The sequence below is a fragment of the Sinohyriopsis cumingii genome, chromosome 17 (genome assembly GCF_028554795.1).
Source record: "Sinohyriopsis cumingii isolate HCF-2022 chromosome 17, ASM2855479v2, whole genome shotgun sequence".
NCBI lineage: Eukaryota > Metazoa > Mollusca > Bivalvia > Unionida > Unionidae > Sinohyriopsis > Sinohyriopsis cumingii.
In genome coordinates this window covers 75,179,327-75,199,128 of record NC_142977.1, presented here as the reverse complement: position 1 = coordinate 75,199,128, position 19,802 = coordinate 75,179,327, and the positions used below count along the sequence as shown (strand labels likewise).

The following is a 19,802-nucleotide window of genomic DNA, read 5'->3' as shown; positions in this document are numbered from 1 at the left end:
AATTTCAGCCATCTTTTTTATATTCAGACAGCTTTAATCTTTTGACTCAGACATAATTTCAGCATTTACTTTTTTGAATCTTGATATAGTTTTCATTTCCAAAATCAGTAAGACTGCAGTTTAAATTTTTTAATAATTCTTCTCCTTCAAAGTCATGGTCAGTGTTTTTGTTTGTCATTTTGGAAATTCACAGATAAAGTAGGCTATTCAATAAGTTGTGTATCTCCTAACAATGCAGAATTTAATTTTCATTAAAGAGCCTTGCTTCTGCTTTATCAGTTATACTACACGAAGTTATACTAATCATACTACATTAAGTCATACTACCATCATACTGCATCAAGTCATACTAACATCATACTGCATCAAGTCATACTAGTCATAATACATTGTCATACTACATTAGGTCGTATTACCATCATACTGCATCAAGTCATACTAGTCATACTACATTGTCCTACTACATCAGGTCTTACTACCATCATACTGCATCAAGTCATACTACCATCATACTGCATCAAGTCATACTAGTCATACCACATTGTCATACTACATCAGGTCTTACTAAAGCAAGTCATACTACACAATGTCATACTTCAAGTCATGCTAGTCATACTACATCAAGTCATACATAAGGTCTTACTAAAACAAGTCATGCTACAATCCAACTACAGCAAGTCGTACTAGTCATACTACATCATTGCTGCTGCTGACTATGCATTGATAGCAGAGACCCATAGGAAAATTTCCTTTGCCATTACATCAAATAGTTTGGGGAAAAGTATTAGGGACAAAATTGCAGAACTTGAAACTCTTGAAAAACAGCTTGATGACAAGCTGCAAGAACTGAAAAATTCACTCTAAAATATTTTGGACTTTGTAAATAGTGTAGTGTAGACAGAGTAAAATGAACCTAGTTCAGTGACTGTTCATTACTCTAATGTCCAGAGGTAGGATGATTAGTAATGGGAATGATATCAATGATCATAATCTTGACTTCATTATGTATCCTTTAAAATTAATGTAAGATAGCACCTTGAAAAACCTTGACAATTTTTAAAGAAATATGCTACTAACCCCTGAGTCATGCTATAGTTATTCTAAAGCAAGTCATGCTACATCAAGTCATACTAGCCATGCTACATCAGGTCATACTAGTCAAACTACAGTGAGTCAATAATCATACTGGTCATACTACATCAAGTCATACTAGTCATGCTACATTAAGTCATACTAGTCATACTATAGTGAGACATAGTAATCATACTACATTCATACTACAGCAAGTCATACTATAGTCATGCTACAGCAAGTCATTCTATAATCATACTACAGCAAGTCATATTATAGTCATACTACAGCAAGTCGTAGTCATACTACAGCAAGTCATAATATAATTATTCTACATCAAGTCATACTAGTCATACTACAGTGAGACATAGTAATCATACTACATTCATACTACAGCAAGTCATACTACAGCAAGTCATACTACAGCAACTAATACTATAGTCATAAATACATCAAGTCATACTATAGTCCTACTGCAAGCCATACTAGTCATACTACATTAAGTCATACTGCAATCACAATACATCAATTCATACTAGTCATACTACATCAAGTCATACTGCAGCAAGAGCAGCAGAGAGGGTGAACAGACCATAGAATTCCGACAAAACAAATAAAACAAACAAAATAAATCATCTCATAGAAAGGTCAAGATTTTTACAAATGAACTTTTCCTTGAGATGTTTTATTTCTGTAATGACCGATTGTACTAATAAAACCTCAGTTCGAAATAGTAGCTGAAAAAATAAAGTACTCTACGTGTTTATTTATTCTTGTTTATTTTTTTGACGACCAACGTTGGTAGGTACCCTCTCTGCTGCTATTAATTTACCACCATACCAAGTTTGATGAATATTTTTCAACGCGTTCTCGCTGTCGTTTTTCCTCATCTGTTTCATCTTTATTTGTTCTATGTTTCAAGTAATATTCAAGTTCTGATGGTGGTTTTTCTATTTTTGGATTTATGTTCTTTCTGTGTTTATAATATATCATCAAACTTCTGTATCGATCTCCACCGCAATTTTTGCAAATCTGATATAATCCTCTAACGAAGTTGTTTTCAACACAACTTCGTGGACCAGCATGAAGGTTTTTCTTTATGTTTCTTGCAATATTCTCCACGGCATTTTTTATTACAATTGTTAGTGGTTCCTTGACGCAGCCACGCACAGTTGTTCATTATCTGTTTAATTTAATTTACACCCCTTCTGCTGATATTAATTAAATCATTATGTTATAATAAAATGATACATCCAGAATCTCATACTGCAAGAACAGCTCGAGAACGATTAGAAGCAATTAAAAAATTTCTTCCTGTCAGAGACTCATTCAGAAAAAATCTACAAGCGCAGCAAGAAGCACAAGTTGAGTATGAAGAGGACACTAAAAAACTGTTTAAACCCGTCACTGCAGCTACTGAGAAAGTTACAACAGTTGTCAAAGAAGATCTTCTTCCGGTATCAAAACAAACTGTAGCGCAGACTGAAAAAATAGCAAGAAGAACTAAACAGGCAAAGAAGATTTTACGAGATCTTCCACCTGGCATAGCCAGGGAAATAGCTGCGGCTCAGCCTCCACCTGTTGGTGAGGAAATACTTGAAGAAATTGGAAAACTTCGTGCTGAGATAGGTGATATGAAAGATGATGAAGGGAAAATGATTACGCTGAGTAATAAATTTACTAGTGCGGGTATCAAATTCATAAAAAAGGAAATTAAGAATATTAATACGTTATCAAAACTTGCAGCAGACAGTTTAAATAAAAAAGAAGAACTTTTAAGACCTGAATATAGTTCCACTCGTATTAGTGATGAAACCTGGTATAAATGGATATATCGTATATATTACGATAAAGATAGAGTTTACTCCACTGATGAGGTATATAATGATTATCGCAGAAACATAGATATGTATCTTGCACAAAAAGAATCAAAAGTATCACAATCTCTCAGAACAATAAGTGAGGAAGAAGAAGAAGAAGAAGTATCACCCTCAAGACTATTTAATAAAAGATCTCCCTTAAGACTATTTAAGAAATCAGAAGAAGAAGAAGGAGCAACGGGAAGTGGTCTGGGAAATAATTTTGTTTGTCCTGATAATATCATCAATGACATGTCACGGTTAGAAGTTCTCATAGGAGGAAAACGTGCCGGAAATAATTCACCAGAAATAACCAATGAAGCAGCTGATATTTGTCGGCGACTATTTCAAGGTGGTATCATGGATATCGGCGTTTACCGAGAACTTATCGATGAACTTGTTGATGACTAGTTGTTAGATAAATGGTAAATAAAAATAAGATGATAATACATAATAATCATCGCAAACCTGTACAGGTCAGAGCGGTAAACTCACGATTACCAATCTATAGTGTTATTTACAGAGATGGACTTGGTGATATCATTCGGGGATTATTCACGAGGATAGCTCCCAAAGTAGCACCTGTTGCAAAACAATTATCGATGAAGGCTATTGATATTGTTCGTGATAAAGCTCCTGGAGCAATTGTCAATGTTGCTGGTAAGGCGTTCTCGGCGATCAAGGAAAGACTAGCACGATTATTGCGACGAAAACAACAACCACCAGTGAAACTGGCAAGTACTGAGGTGATGCCCGCAGATGTAAGTAAAATAATAAATCAGGCTGCAAATCAAAAACTAGCGGCGATATCTGAAGAAGCAGAAAAAAATATAACAGCAAATTTAATAGCAGGAAGCGGTCTTCGTCGACGACGATCATCATTTGAAAAATGGTAACTATAATAAAAATGTTCAGGCGCGAATCAGACCCAGCATTTGATATGGAGGCACCTGTCCTTAAGTACGAATCTGTACGTGATTATCAGTTTTATTCTTATGACGCAAGACTGCCAAATCAGCGGGGGAGAATCGAATTACAGGTTCATGATACAAGTAGATATTTCTTGCCCGCTGAAGCGTTTATTGAAGTAGAAGGTAGACTTGTAACGAATGTTGTAGCTAATACGCCATATGCTGCTAATTTACGTGTTGGTTTTGTCAACAACGGGATTATGGCATTGTTTGATAGCGCCACATACATGATTGATGGAAAAAATATTGAATCAGTTCAGAAGGATGTTGATGTTGCCACAACAATAATTGGTCTAGCGAGATATTCTGACGACTTTACAAGATCAGCTGGTCCAACAATGATGTTTGCTAAGGATATTACCAACAACGCTGATCATGTTCAGTATACTAAATTACTGACACCACAAAATACTGCAGTTAATCCACAACCAGTTGATTTTGAGCACGCAGACAGACCAGGTGCTGATTTTGATATTATAAAAAGTGTTAATGCGACTTACAACCTGGGATTTGCAACACGCCGAGCAGCGCTGTCGGGAGATAATAGAAATTTTTCTTGTGCAATTCCATTATCTCACATCTTTGGATTTTGCAGAAATGTTAGAAAAGTCATCTTTGGAGCTAAACACACAATTGTGCTCGTAAGAAAAGGTGATGATAATGATGCAATCTGGCGAGGTGCTGGTGTTGCTGATGGTAAAGTAAATATATTAAAACTTTCATTGTGGATGCCAGTAATAACTCCATCTATTACTGAGGAACAAAAATTACTTTCTTTTATGGATCAAGGCGGTAAATCATTGCTATCATGGTTAACAGTAACCACAGATGCTGCTCAAAGCAATATTAATGGTTTATTTACATGGCATATAGCATCACAACAGGGTGTTTCTGCACCACGACATATTTTTATTGCACTGCAAAATATTGACCGGATAAATGATCAACAACTTTCACATATGATATTTGATAACCTTGGAGTTAATGAAGTTTCCTTACGGATAAATGGACATCAAGAACCAACAGAAAATATACAACTAAATTATGCACAAAATCATGTAGCGCGCGCATATCATCGTTTAATGTCATTCATGGGACGTGATCAAAATATAGATACCGGTTTGCAAATATCACAATTAGATTTTACAGGTCTATATCCGATTTATTATTTTTCACTAGAACATCTTGATTTATCCAAACAATCTGTTGTTGATATACACTTTCGAGCTCATGTTACTAACCCACCAGGTGCTGGTGCCTTCTACAGAGCGATCGCGGTCATACTTAGCGATAAAGCCATGTTACTTGAAGGTGGTAGTGGTCGAATGAGAGTTGTTGATGCACCAGTGGAAAATCTTTAATTATTTAGAAAAATATTATTTATATAAAAATGTCGTATGGTCATGTTAATGTTACTCTGACTCCCGGTCAGGTAAAAAAGCTTCAATCAAAAACTGCCAACAAATGCGGAACTAAAATATCACTAAAACGAGATCAGATTAGTGGTGGTCCAAACAAATTATCGTTGACAAATAATCAGATTAAACATTTCAATAAAGCCCTAGAATCAAAAACTGGAGTTCAATTCCATCTCTCCCCGAGCGCCATCAAAGACATGTTTAAAACCGGTGGTATATTTCCACTTCTCGCGGCCATTCCGGCATTAATAGCTGCAGCTGCTCCAGCCGTAGCAAAAGCAGCCGCATTAGGTGCTGTTGGAACAGCTGCTGGAATGGCACTAAAGAAAGCAACAGGGCAAGGATACAAAAAAAAGGGACGCGGCTTAAGATTGCCAGGATCTCGTTGGGGGAGAGGCCTAAGGCTTCCAGGATCACTTCGTTAGACGTTCCAGCATCAAATTTTGATTTACTTAATGCTGCTAAAAAATTAAAAATAAAAGCCTTTAGAGGTGTTTTTATGCGAGATCAATTACCGAAACAACCAAACAAACTCGAAACAGGTATTATTAATCTTGACGAACGTTCCGGACCCGGTACTCATTGGGTATCATACGCGGTTGATCCACGTGGAATCATTTATTTTGATTCGTACGGGTTAACTCCACCTGTTGAATTTATCAAGTATGTCGCACCACTTCACGCAACAACCTCTGGTTGTAAAGTTTGGTATTCAACGCTACCCACACAAACAATGACAGATCCACCAATATGCGGCCGTGAAGTAATTAATGTACTCGATGCTATATCAAAATCATCCAGGCCGCCACATAAAGTCGTGCACGATTATACAAGCAACCGATATGTTGCGCGTAAAGCGTTTTAAACAGATCTTAGATTTTTATATAATGGTTGATATTTACGGAAGATCTTCTTCACGTGTTAAGAGAGCATCCGGCGACGTTGATCTGTCGAAGTATGCGACTAAGGATGACCTCGCTGATATTATGAACCTGGCTGGAGTTGACCCAGATGAGGTTGTTATTTTTCAGGATCAACATGGTAAACTAAAAACCAGCAATATCAAATGGGATGATATAGTTCGGCGAGTACTTGGTGCAGTTACGGATAATATTCCCGTGTTTACTGACAACGGCAAAATCAGAGATTCAAGTATATCGTTTGCAACAATTAGAAATGAAATTACAAAAAGCGTTGCTAATTGTGTGAAAAGCACCGGCGACACAATGACGGGTGAACTCAGCATGAACGGAAATAAAATATTAGTTTTAAGAGATCCAACATCTGACGAAGACGCAGCAACAAAAAAATACGTTGACAACGTGGATGGTAAATTATCCACGTTACGGGCTGAGTATGACGTTCACGCGGGCGCTTTTGCAAGATTTCACAGAAACCATCAAAAAACCACAGAAGAAAACACAGCAGGATATCAAGACCAACATTGACACGATCAAACGAACACAGCAAGACATCGTAGCGGGAATTCCTGAGATTATCAATAAAACCAATTTGATTAAAATTCCAGCTGGAATAACTCCCGGGCATATCACAAACATCGTATGCACGGTATCATCGGGATTTGCAACATGGTCGCAGCAAAATAATACTATCAAATATACCGCAACAGTCACTGGCATGTACAGGCTGTCTGTGTTTAGTGCTGCAAAATTTGAAATATTTACAACGTTTCCATGGCGTCATTCCACCGACAGGTTTTCCGGGGTTGTATCTGTTGTATTAAATAGCGCAAACGAAGAAATATTTATTCTGGAAGCAGCTGATAAGGAATTAACCGCAACATCTTACTGGTGGTGTTTGGAATTTGTAGCTGAAACACCTCAATTGGTTACTGCATAAAAATATATATGGACGGTGCACAATACAGATACAATCAAGCGCGTGAATGGCAGGCGGCGCTAAAAGATCAAGTTGATCAATATACAGTAAAAGTAAAAAAATATCGACGACTATTGGTTATCGTTGATGTGATTGTTTATTCAGTATCCGCTGTTGTTGCTGGAACCGGTGTAATATTATCAGCGTTGACAACGATGGCACCAGTAGCTGTAACTATTTGTATTTCAGCAGCAACAACTATTGCAGGTGTGCTTAATATCATTGCAAAAAAAAATATGTACTTGCACGAACGAAAAATTATCCGATTACAAAATAAAATTACATACAGCGACGGTAGCATACTCGAAATTATCCTCGTTGTTATCAGCGAGTCTCAGTGATGGAATTATATCTGATTTCGAATTTTCAATGATAACCAAAATATACGACGAAGGTATCGGTATTAAAGATACAAGTATCAATAATGACAGAATTACTCCAGCAGATTGTGACCAACACAACCCGCACAAGATAACGATGATCTCGGTAAGTTCAATTAATCCTGAATTTAGTGTTAATTTTCCTACTGCAATTCCAGTAAAAGAAATAGCACTAGCGCAATTACGAGTATATTACAGCTGGCCAAATATCAGATCAAAATCATTTAATGGTACACCAGCAAATAATTCGCTTGTATTTGCTAACAAGAACAAACCCGATGGAACACCTGACTGGGTTGTTGTTGGAATACCAACTGGCAGTTACGAGATTGAAGAGATCAGTGAGGAATTTCAACGTAGAATAAAATCAATAACAGGAAAAGAAGCAAAAATATCAATTAATGTTCATGAACCCACCCTGTCCTCGACGGTTGAAATACATTCTCCCGATTACGTCGTTGATATTTATAAATCTTCAATCAGATCCGTACTAGGCTGGCCTGAAATTCCCCCGGTGTATGAAAGACTACCAGAACCAACTCGGGATGATTTTACATCATCGAAAAGTTTTCATCATAATATTAAAATGAATTATACAAGTTTTTGGTGGAACATAGAAAAACGGGTATGGGATAAACGTGATCAATTTCGTGTCGAGCGAACTGGTAAATACTATTGGCTTTTACACAATGTTGATGGTGGTAATTCATTTTATGATATAAATATCAGTAATGTCATTAATATCATAAATTCAGACCACAAAGAGCAACTAAATAATTTACGTGTCCTTTTTCATGAATATTTGTCTGATTTGACATCTACGCGTGAAGAAATTATTAAACAAATAGAAATTTTAAATCATATAGCTGATACTATTGAATATTTTCATAATAGAATCATAAACCTGGTTTTTGAATCATCTGGCGATTATAGAAGATTTTTCGCAACCAAGTACAACATATCTGAAGCTGACATTGTAACATTTAAATTTCGTGATTATAATCCGGATAAATTAAGAAAATCTGTCAGTGATGTCATTGATGAGTTTTTTCCTAAAATACTCGATGCATGGAGAAAACTAGCACCATATCCAACCTATCTTAGATATGATAATGATCCACATGGCGGCGGAAGACACATATCTTCGGGAATCGTTAATATAACACCGACGGTCGCGGTCAATCTGGTTTGTGACGTAATCGATGGCAGCTATCAAATAGATCTCGGAAGATCAAATCAAGCTCAACAAGGATACATCCTATACACGTTCACACCACAAGTTCCCCCTGGAAGTTTAATCGTGCAAGAACCAACTAATCCTGTGTATTTGCGGTGTCACAATAATATGTTAACACGAATCAATTTTAAACTCACAGACCACCTTAATTGCTTAATTGACATACGTGGAGAAGAACTTGTGATAAATCTGTATGTGAAATCGTAGATCTTTATGTAATGGAGGGTTTTTACACACGAGAATTTCTTAACAGTTAGAAGAACATTTGTGACAGAGATCAGACTCAAATTCGATCAACTTAAAAAAAATAAATAAAAAAATATTTTATTATTACTGGCACAAATTTGTGTTTGGTACAAATTAATCGGCCTAGGCAGCTAAAAAAGCTGGTCGATGAAAGTAAAAATTAAAATTTCTATCACAAAAAAAAATAAGATTTATTAATTTTCCTGATTTTTATTATTTTTTTACTGAAATTGTACGAATTACTTGATTTTGACTACCAACTACCCCGTCAGAAACATAAAAATGTACGAATTACTTGATTTTGACTACCAACTACCCCGTCAGAAACATAAAAATGTACGAATTACTTGATTTTGACTACCAACTACCCCGTCAGAAATAAGAAAATTCTAACTTTGTCAAATTGTTCCTAATAAATTTTATTTATTAAGAATATTATTTTTACTGAGATTTTTATTTTTTTTTACTAAAATACAACGAAATTGCTCAATTTTCCTGATTTTGACTACCAACTACCCCGTCAGAAATCAAGTAATTCGTACATTTTTCTTTGATTTTGACTACCAACTACCCCGTCAGAATCAAGTAATTCGTGCATTTTTCTTGATTTTAGTAAAAAAAAAATAAATCTTCAGTAAAAATAATATTCTTAATAAATAAAATTAATTTATAATAAATAAAATTTACTAGAAACAATTTGACAAAGTTAAATTTTCTTGATTTTGACTACCAACTACCCTGTCAGAATCAAGTAATTCGTGTATTTTTCTTGTATTTTGTAAAATAAATATCAATTTTTTCTTATTTCTGATGGGGTAGTTGGTAGTCAAAATCGCGTATTTGTGAAAAAATATTATTTTTCCCTGATTTTTATTTATTTTTTTGCCGCACAAATTTGTGTTTGGTACAAATTAATCGGCCTTGCAAAAAAAAATATTTTTTTTTTCTGAAAATTTGATCATTTTACACTACATGTGGTCAGCGTTGACAGGGACCCCAGTTACCAAAACTTTCATTATCACCAGTAACGAAGTTACTCTGGATCGTTTCACCAGTAACGAAGTTACTCTCTGACATAATTTTTCTTAATTGTCTTATACGAGTACTAATCGTTTTCTTTGCCTCGTACTCGTGGGATAATAGCGATTTAATTCTTTCTACGGCGGCAGAGAGAGGAACGAACTCCTTCACATGATCATCTTCTACGGTAGCTAGCGACTGAAACATTGCCGCCTGAATCCGTTTCATGAGCTTGTATTCAGATGATAGTGTGTGTGTTCCCTGGTTTTTACGTTCTTGTAAAATCTCAAAGTCAGAAACTATTTTTTCAGGATTAAGTTCATCAGATATATTAATTCCATCTTTTTTCAATTTTTTAATAGCAACAATTACATCATTGATATTTTCATGGTTCATTATATAATATATAAATCTTTAAAATAAAAAAAAATTATCCCTAGAACCCCTATCGAGTGTATTAGCGAGTTTGTCGGGATGTTTCAAGGACAGCACAACATATACAATGAATGAAGAGCCCCTATCGAGTGTATTAGCGAGCTCAGATTATGAATGAAGAGCCCCTATCGAGTGTATTAGCGAGCTCAGATTATGAATGAAGAGCCCCTATCGAGTGTATTAGCGAGCTCAGATTATGCATTGGACGGCACAAACATATAACTTAACTAAGGAAATGGATATATACAATGAAATGGATATATACAATGAAATGGTTATATACAATGAATGAAGATGTAATTAGTTAAACTGACTAATTACGATCATAAAAAATCAAAAATCTACGAAGAAAACTATATATTACAAAGTAATCTCCCTTTTATATGATCAAAAATTCAGTAGTGTATGGAGGACATACTGTGACATAAATTAAAAAAATTAATTCAATGTGGTGATGATAGTTAATAATGTGGTGATGATAATTATTGATACTGAAAGGTAATTTTCTGTTTATATTTTTTCGAGAAAGTAGATCTGGTTATATTTTCTGCGACGTATTTTACCACACGCAAGTCAATATCAAAATATTCAGCAGCTGAATACATTGAACGAAATATAATTTTTTCGCCAGTTTCTGTGTTTGTGGAAATTACCGCCCTTCTAGAAACTGTCTTACATCTTCCTGTATTACCACATGCAGAGTTCACACTTCGTGTGACAACTCGAAGGTTGTGCAGGGAGTTATTTTGAGTGTCCCCGTCAATATGATCAATAACAAGACTGTCTTTGATCACTCCGAAGAAACATTCGTAGATGAAACGATGACAATGATATCTTCTCTTTCCAACTGTAAATCTGAGATAGCCAGTATTAGAAACAACGCCAACTTGTCTCTTCAACTTGCAGTGTCTGATGATACCATTAATATTTGATTCATAGTTTGTTATGACAGGATGTGGGACAAATTTATTTTGCTCCATTATGATAATATTATTTGTTTAAATCATTGTTTGTCTGAAATCTTGATATATAATCCTCCATGGATTTTATAGCGTTTTCACCGCTATTATTTTTTTTGTCATAATATCTTTTAAGTTCTCTGAACCGTTTTCCGCCGCACTTTCCACATAATTCTGTTTTTCCTCGCACTCCAATACCACACCGCAGACATGGTATTGGTCCTAGACTTCCTCGTCGTATGTTTTGTGAGTGCATCCAACAAAATTCCTTTCTGCAGGATTTGTTGCATCGATTTACTGAGCCGATCATCAACCATCTGCATTGAGACATTGTATATATAATATTTTTTATTTTAAATATTTGTTTTAATTATATGAACGAGTTTGAGAGATTATCCCAAACTAGGCCTGTTAAATATAAATTCAACCTTGACAGATTATCTTCTGACTTGCCAGTGCGAGATTTGGTTCATCCGAAAAATAAAAGTCTGATCTCGAAAATTCACGACGCCAAGAAGGAATTTTACACGGATGGTGCATCTCATACATGGTCAACGTTCAAGATTATACGCCTTGACGGAGTCAAGAAAGCTGACAAAGTCACGGATGCCACAATGAACGACAAGCGAGCGGCAACTATCATTAACTACATCGCTGAATACGAGGGCAATCAAAAATATTTCTTCAGAGTAAAATTTATTGTATTAACAGAAACAGGTAGTTGGATTATCCGTGACAAATATGATCCTGTCCTTGGCAATAATAAAACTGTCATATTAAGTAAAAATTCCAGACCGGGTCTACTGACGGGTATTGACAAATCGTATTATGAGCGAGCATATCCTGTAACAGCGGTTATTTATGGAATCTATGAGGTAAATAAAAAACCCAACGTTGATAAACTAGCGCCGATGAAATTTTCAAGGTTAAATTGTGTAGCCGAACGAGTAATAGAACACTTTACAAACGCGATGCGTGGAAATGGATTAACTGATTTAAGACGTGAAAAAATAAACTCGTGGGCTGATTCAGTTAAGGATACCGGTGCTACAATAAAAGATGTTGCTGAGTTAGGAAAAATATTAAAATTTCCAATAACCGTAGCGACAATAACGGGAGAAGTACTGTACCAATCGAAATATAAATCGAAGGGAGCTCCAATAAATATTATCGATCATAACGCGCACGCATGGACTAACGCAGTAACAATATTTCCACGTGATCGAACCGTTAGATTTTACCCCTCAGATATGGGGGGAGGTATGTTTGATTTTATTAAAGAAATAAGTAAAACCGATCCTGTATCGGTATGATTATTTAAAAGTAATGAGGAAGGTGAATTTGATCAGTTTGTCAAACCAAACGGTGAAATATATCGCACAGAATCCCTCCATGACGAGATGAAAGGGGCCCCGAGTGGCCGAGTGGTCTAAAGCGTTCGCCGTTACGGATCACTGCCATCTCACCTCTGTCTGCGCCGGTTCGAGTCTCAGATTCAGCCAATGTAGATATGTGAGAAAGCATGCCAGTAGCTTCTCGTGGGTCGGTGGTTCTTTCCAGGGTTTTCCCGGGTTCTTCCTCCACCATTAATACTGGCCGCCATATATGGCCTATCGTGTGCTGAAAAATGGCGTTAAACCCCACAACAACAACAACGAGATGAAAAATCTTGCGACGTTTTTACAGTGCAAGCACGCGGAAAATACTGAAAAATTACTAACTAATTGTTTTACCGTTCCATCTGTTGCAGCTCATTTCGCCAGAGAAAGAAATTCATGGAAACCAACACGATTTGATTTACTCGAGGACGTACGCGCAAGTTGTGTCGAATATGGACATGGCGGATTATGGAATACCAAATATAATTACAATGATGTTATTTCGGTTGATATGGTTGCATGTTATCCAGGAAGTTTTCTGGGATACGGAGATTGTTCTGTGTACTTTGAAAGATTTGGTCACCCTACAAACGAGATGACGCGAGTGGCAATTAATGGACCATTACCTGATTTTGATCTGACTGGATTCGCCTGTATTGAATCATTCAAGTTTAACGAAAATCTTCACAAGATTTGTTATGTTTGGTTTGATAGACATTTTTGTGAAAAACATTGGGCACCTATAGTTTTGTTGCGATATATGCTAGATTGTATGATACTGACATCGTTGGTGGTCAGTGAGGCAATTATATCATATCATGCACAGACCAAAGTTTGGTTGCCCATGTCAGATTCTGAAGTTATCAGCGAGTTTAAGGAAAAATGTCCTGATGTTTCCGAAGATGATATTCCTAATAAACTCAAAACCGCAAAAGATCTCGGTAGAAAAATTATAGGTAAATTTACTCAAGGTGGTGCATATGATTATAAAAGACATCACGCACGATTAATTCTGGATGATGCCGAGTACGATTTTATAATCGCTGACACAACAGCGAAAAATATATTTGTAAATCGAGAAAGTGTTTATTTATCCGACGGAACAAAATTGGGTACGATCGTTAGTTACATAAATGACGTATCCCCACAATATACTCATCTAAGATCTTCCATGTTGGCTTATGTTTCTATAAATTTATTATCGATGATTAATAGATTTCCTGAGACCGCAGTCAGAGTCGCAACAGATTCGTTTTATATTTCGAGTAAATATTTAGAACTTGTTATGAAATTTACAAGTAATGATGAACGATGGGGTTCATGGAGAATAAAAAAGGAACTATTACACAATTATGCAGAATCAGCAGATGTTCCAATGAGAGATTTTTATCGTAAGGGTAATAAAATATCAGAAATGTCGAAAGCACCATCGTTGAGTGATCCAATAACCAGATATAAGACAGTATATCTCAATGGACCTGGTGGATGCGGCAAAACAACTCGAACGATTAATGTTTTTAGAAATTCAGATATAATCGTGCTGACACCCACACATAGACTTACACGTGAGATGAAACAGCGGCAAGTACAATCGTGTACGTATAATAGTTTCTTTCGGTGGCGCGGAGATACATGGACTCCTCAACGGATGGGAGAAAAATATATACCTAAAATAATTATTTGGGATGAGATATGCACGGTCTCATTGGATACATTAAAAAAGTTTCTTGATTGGTTGTTGACGAAAAATACCGCTATAATAATGTGTGGCGATCATGGTCAACCGCCGCCTTTTGTTGGACCATCTCCACATGATTGGTTAAAAAATTTCGTTGATTATTACGAAGAAATAGATGATGATCATAGAGCTCTTGATGCAAATTTGAAGGAATTTAAAAAATTAATCAGATTACAATCAAACAAAATTCAGTGTGAAATAATACATGGAGTGATCTCAGAGACCTCAATGAGTGATTTTTTGAAATTATGGAGACCCACCGATTTGATCGTAGCAAGTAGAAAAATAATCAGAGACGCTTTACAACAGCAGTTATTTCAGCTGCATAAAGAAAAATACTCAGAATTACCCGTACTGTTGTGTTATAGACCATCAGATACACGAAAACAGAATATTAATGTCGATATTCCAGGACAGACTGAGAAGCAAAATCTCGTATTAAATGATATTGTCGCTGTTGATATCAGTGTGGTCGAAGATGCAATACACGCTGACAAATCTCCATGGGTGTTGGGATACGCTATGACGATCCACTCGTCTCAGGGATTAACTATTTCTGATACACGAGTCTGGATTGTAGACGATCGTATCGAGTGGTCAAATTTAGTTTATTTAGCGGTATCGAGGGTCAGAAAAATATCTCAGTTACGTAGAATTATAATTCCTGAAATCGTTGATAAATTTAACATCATCGATGATGATATAATAAGAAAAAAATTAATCGGATACAAACAATCTGATAAAAAAAATAAACGTGACTTTGATCTTGATGTTGAATTTATTATTGAGTTAAAACAGCAGCAGAACAATCATTGCGCAAGTTGTAATTGTATAATGTTATGGCGGTATTCGAGTAATGATTCAAGACAATTTACCGTAGATAGAAAAGATAATAGTCGCGGTCATACACGAGAAAATACCATGTTAACCTGTCTTGAGTGTAATCGACGTAGAGGCGCTAGCGCCTTGGGTGCTGGCACCCTTGGCGCTAGTGCTAGTTAAGTGATCGAAATCACTGAAGTGATTTTGGCGGTAGTTGTGTATCCGCGGGAATTATTTGTAGTTGTTCACGTGTAAATCCACGCTGAGGAGCAGCTGAATCTAATCTGTAGATTGCAGGTCTGGAAACGCCTGCGTTTCTCCCAGTGGATCTTGTCACGGTAGATATTTTGTGTGTGGTAACACTCCAAATAGGATCAGTCGCTCTTCGTTCACCACCTTCAAGTTCACCAGGCTCATATAAATATCTAACTGTAACATCACCTAATATTTTTTGTTTCTCAACATCTTTTCGTTGTGTTGGTATATTTTTTTTTGTAATTGCATTAATGGGTTTCATGTTGGTTGTTCGTGTGATCTCATTATTTAATGCAGCTATCACGCTTGGTAATCTTGCAACCCATTCGCGAGATCTTTTATCCTGAATAAATTCCCTCGCGTATTGATATCCAAATAACCGCTCAGCAAGTGTTCGATTAAATCGCTCAACAATTGCTTGATCACGATGAATTGCAGTATGACCTCGTCGTATTTTGGTATTATGTCGTTTCATCAGCGATGATACTGGACCAAGAAATTCCTTACCAGGATCAACCTGTAGTAGCTGTGGCCATCGCAGACCACCTCGTGGTCCGAGTCCTCGTTGATAAATTCGTTCAAACGCATCGGCTACTTCAGATGATGTTTTCGCTGATAGCGGCTCTGCTTCTTTATATCTACTTGCAACATCAACTACGGTTAACGCGTATTTGTACGTTTTTCTACGCACAGTATCATGCGGTAAAAACAATATCAGCTTGATGAACTTCATTAGGAACACTGACATCGAAATACGCGTACTGAATTTGTTTAGGACGTGGTAGATAAATTTGCCATATTGCTTGTTTGGATAACCACGCGCTAGCAGTAGAATGTTTAACCGCTGCTGCATCAGCAAGTTTACCAATTGCTGCTTTGCCTCTCCAGTATCCTCTTGGTGAATAATAAATTAATTCCATTATTAATTACCAGCCCCAAGCGCTAATTTACCTTTCATCGAGGATCTTGCTAACCAATTAGCTAATGATTCTCTAATATTTTTATTTTTTATAGAATTTAATGCATGAATTAATTTCACATCTGCAATATGCCTATGTTGTAGATTTTGACTTTTATAAGCTACATCATGAGCATGACAAGCTCGATCAATAGCATTTATTGGTTCCTCGCCTGGTTTTGGTTGATCCTGATTATCGAGCCTGATATCGAGTCGAGTACCAGGACCGCAATAATTATATCCTGGTAGATGTTTTTCTCCACTGTATTTAGCCCATGGAGCACCTGGAAACTTTGACATCAAATTAGCAATATCACCACCGCGCCTATTAGGTAAAAACGAAAATTTCTTTCTACCGCATACAGAACATTTTCCACCGTACGCTATTTTTTTATTTTTTGTTATAACCGTAGCTAAATCAGTGGTTGGAGTTTTAACTTTACAGTGTAAACAATATAGATTCATGTTATAACATATATGGATATAATTGATTTCTCAGCAACAAGAAAACGAGAGCCAGTTAAACACCACCCTGCGTTACCAAATTCCATCAGAATGATTATCATAGGACCATCTGGATCGGGTAAGACGCAATTATTACTTAATCTGATAATGAGATGGTTGAAATGGGATAAATTGTATTTAGTAGCACCATCCGCTGATGATCAGCGATGTTATGATGTACTTAAAGATTTCAATGAAAACGCGCGATTACTGGATGAGGATAATGATGTTATAGAGTTTATAACCGATATTAATGAAGCACCATCCGTAGATTCCATAGACGGATTTATTAATAATTTAGTTGTATACGACGATGTGATGCTAGATAAACAATCAAATCCAGCTAGGATTTTTTCCCGTGGTAGACATAAAAATACAGATGTGATCTATGTTACTCAACGATATACACAAATTCCGAAAGTGATCAGAGACAACTGCAACATTTTAGTTGTGTTTAATGGCGTAGACACACACACACTTAGAAATATTCATCAAACTTGGTGCAGCGGTGACATGGATATAATTAAATTCAAAAATTTCTTCTCACGAGCGCAAGCTACTCCACATGGATTTATAACAATAAATTTACATGATCCAAGAACAAGATATCGTGTGGGTCTTGATAAAATATTTGGGTAACAGGGGGAGCAGCAGAGAGGGTACCTACCAACGTTGGTCGTCAAATAAATAAACAAGAATAAATAAACACGTAGAGTACTTTATTTTTTCAGCTACTATTTCGAACTGAGGTTTTATTAGTACAACCGGTCATTACAGAAATAAAACATCTCTAGGAAAAGTTCATTTGTAAAAATCTTGACCTTTCTACGAGATGATTTATTTTGTTTGTTTTATTTGTTTTGTCGGAATTCTATGGTCTGTTCACCCTCTCTGCTGCTGCAAGTCATACTGTAGTCATGCTACATCAAGTCATACTATAGTCATAAAAACATAAAGTCATACTATAGTCCTACTGCAAGCTATACTAGTCATAGTACATTAAGTCATACTAATCATACTACAAACTACTGAAAGGTAAAAGTTTATGCGTTGTCATAATGCTAAAGGAGTGAAATTTAAAAGTTTCTAACATGTCATAATGCTAACGTAGAGAAATGTAAAAGTTTCTACAATGTCATAATTTTAAAGTAGTGAAATTTAAAAGTTTCTACATTGTCATAATGTTAGAGTAGTGAAATTTAAAAGTTTCTACATTGTCATAATGCTAAAGTAGTGAAAGGTAAGTTTCTGCAATGTCATGATGTTAAAATAGTGAAATCTAAAAGTTTCTGCAATGTCATGATGTTAAAATAGTGAAATCTAAAAGTTTCTACAATGTCATGATGTTAAAATAGTGAAATTGAAAAGTTTCTATAATGTCAAAATGTTAAAATAGTGAAATCTAAAAGTTTCTACAATGTCATAATGTTAAAATAGTGAAATCTAAACGTTTCTACATTGTCATAATGTTAAAATAGTGAAATCTAAAAGTTTCTACAATGTCATAATGTTAAAATAGTGAAATCTAAAAGTTTCTGCAATGTCATTATGCTAAAATAGTGAAATCTAAAAGTTTCTACAATGTCATGATGTTAAAATAGTGGAATCTAAAAGTTTCTGCAATGTCATTATGCTAAAATAGTGAAATGTAAAAGTTTCTACAATGTTATAATGTTAAAATTGTGAAATTTACAAGTTTCTACAATGTCATAATGTTAAAACAGTGAAATTGAAAAGTTTCTACAATGTCATAATGTTAAAATAGTGAAATCTAAAAGTTTCTGCAATGTCATTATGCTAAAATAGTGAAATCTAAAAGTTTCTACAATGTCATGATGTTAAAATAGTGAAATCTACAAGTTTCTGCAATGTCATTATGCTAAAATAGTGAAATGTAAAAGTTTCTACAATGTCATAATGTTAAAATAGTGAAATCTAAAAGTTTCTACAATGTCAGAATGTTGAAATTGTGAAATTTGCAAGTTTCTACCATGTTAAAATTGTGAAATTTACAAGTTTCTACCATGTCATAATGTTAAAATTGTGAAATCTAAAAGTTTCTACCATGTCATAATGTTAAAATTGTGAAATCTAAAAGTTTCTACAATGTCATAATGTTAAAATTGTGAAATTTACACATTTCTACCATGTCATAATGTTAAAATTGTGAAATTTACAAGTTTCTACAATGTCATAATGTTAAAACAGTGAAATTGAAAAGTTTCTACAATGTCATAATGTTAAAATAGTGAAATCTAAAAGTTTCTGCAATGTCATTATGCTAAAATAGTGAAATCTAAAAGTTTCTACAATGTCATGATGTTAAAATAGTGGAATCTAAAAGTTTCTGCAATGTCATTATGCTAAAATAGTGAAATGTAAAAGTTTCTACAATGTTATAATGTTAAAATTGTGAAATCTAAAAGTTTCTACCATGTCATAATGTTAAAATTGTGAAATCTAAAAGTTTCTACCATGTCATAATGTTAAAATTGTGAAATTTACAAGTTTCTACCATGTCATAATGTTAAAATTGTGAAATTTACAAGTTTCTACAATGTCATAATGTTAAAATTGTGAAATTGAAAAGTTTCCACAATGTTATAATGCTAAAGTAGTGAAATTTACAAGTTTCTACAATGCTATAATGT

General features: G+C 35.2%; 1 protein-coding gene across 3 annotated transcripts in view; it reads left to right on the top strand.

The window, feature by feature from the left end:
* The window catches only part of LOC149779252 (uncharacterized), a 132,623-nt gene that overhangs the window by 54,977 nt on the left and 57,844 nt on the right, over window positions 1–19,802 (top strand). The gene's annotated exons all lie outside the window — the stretch shown is intronic.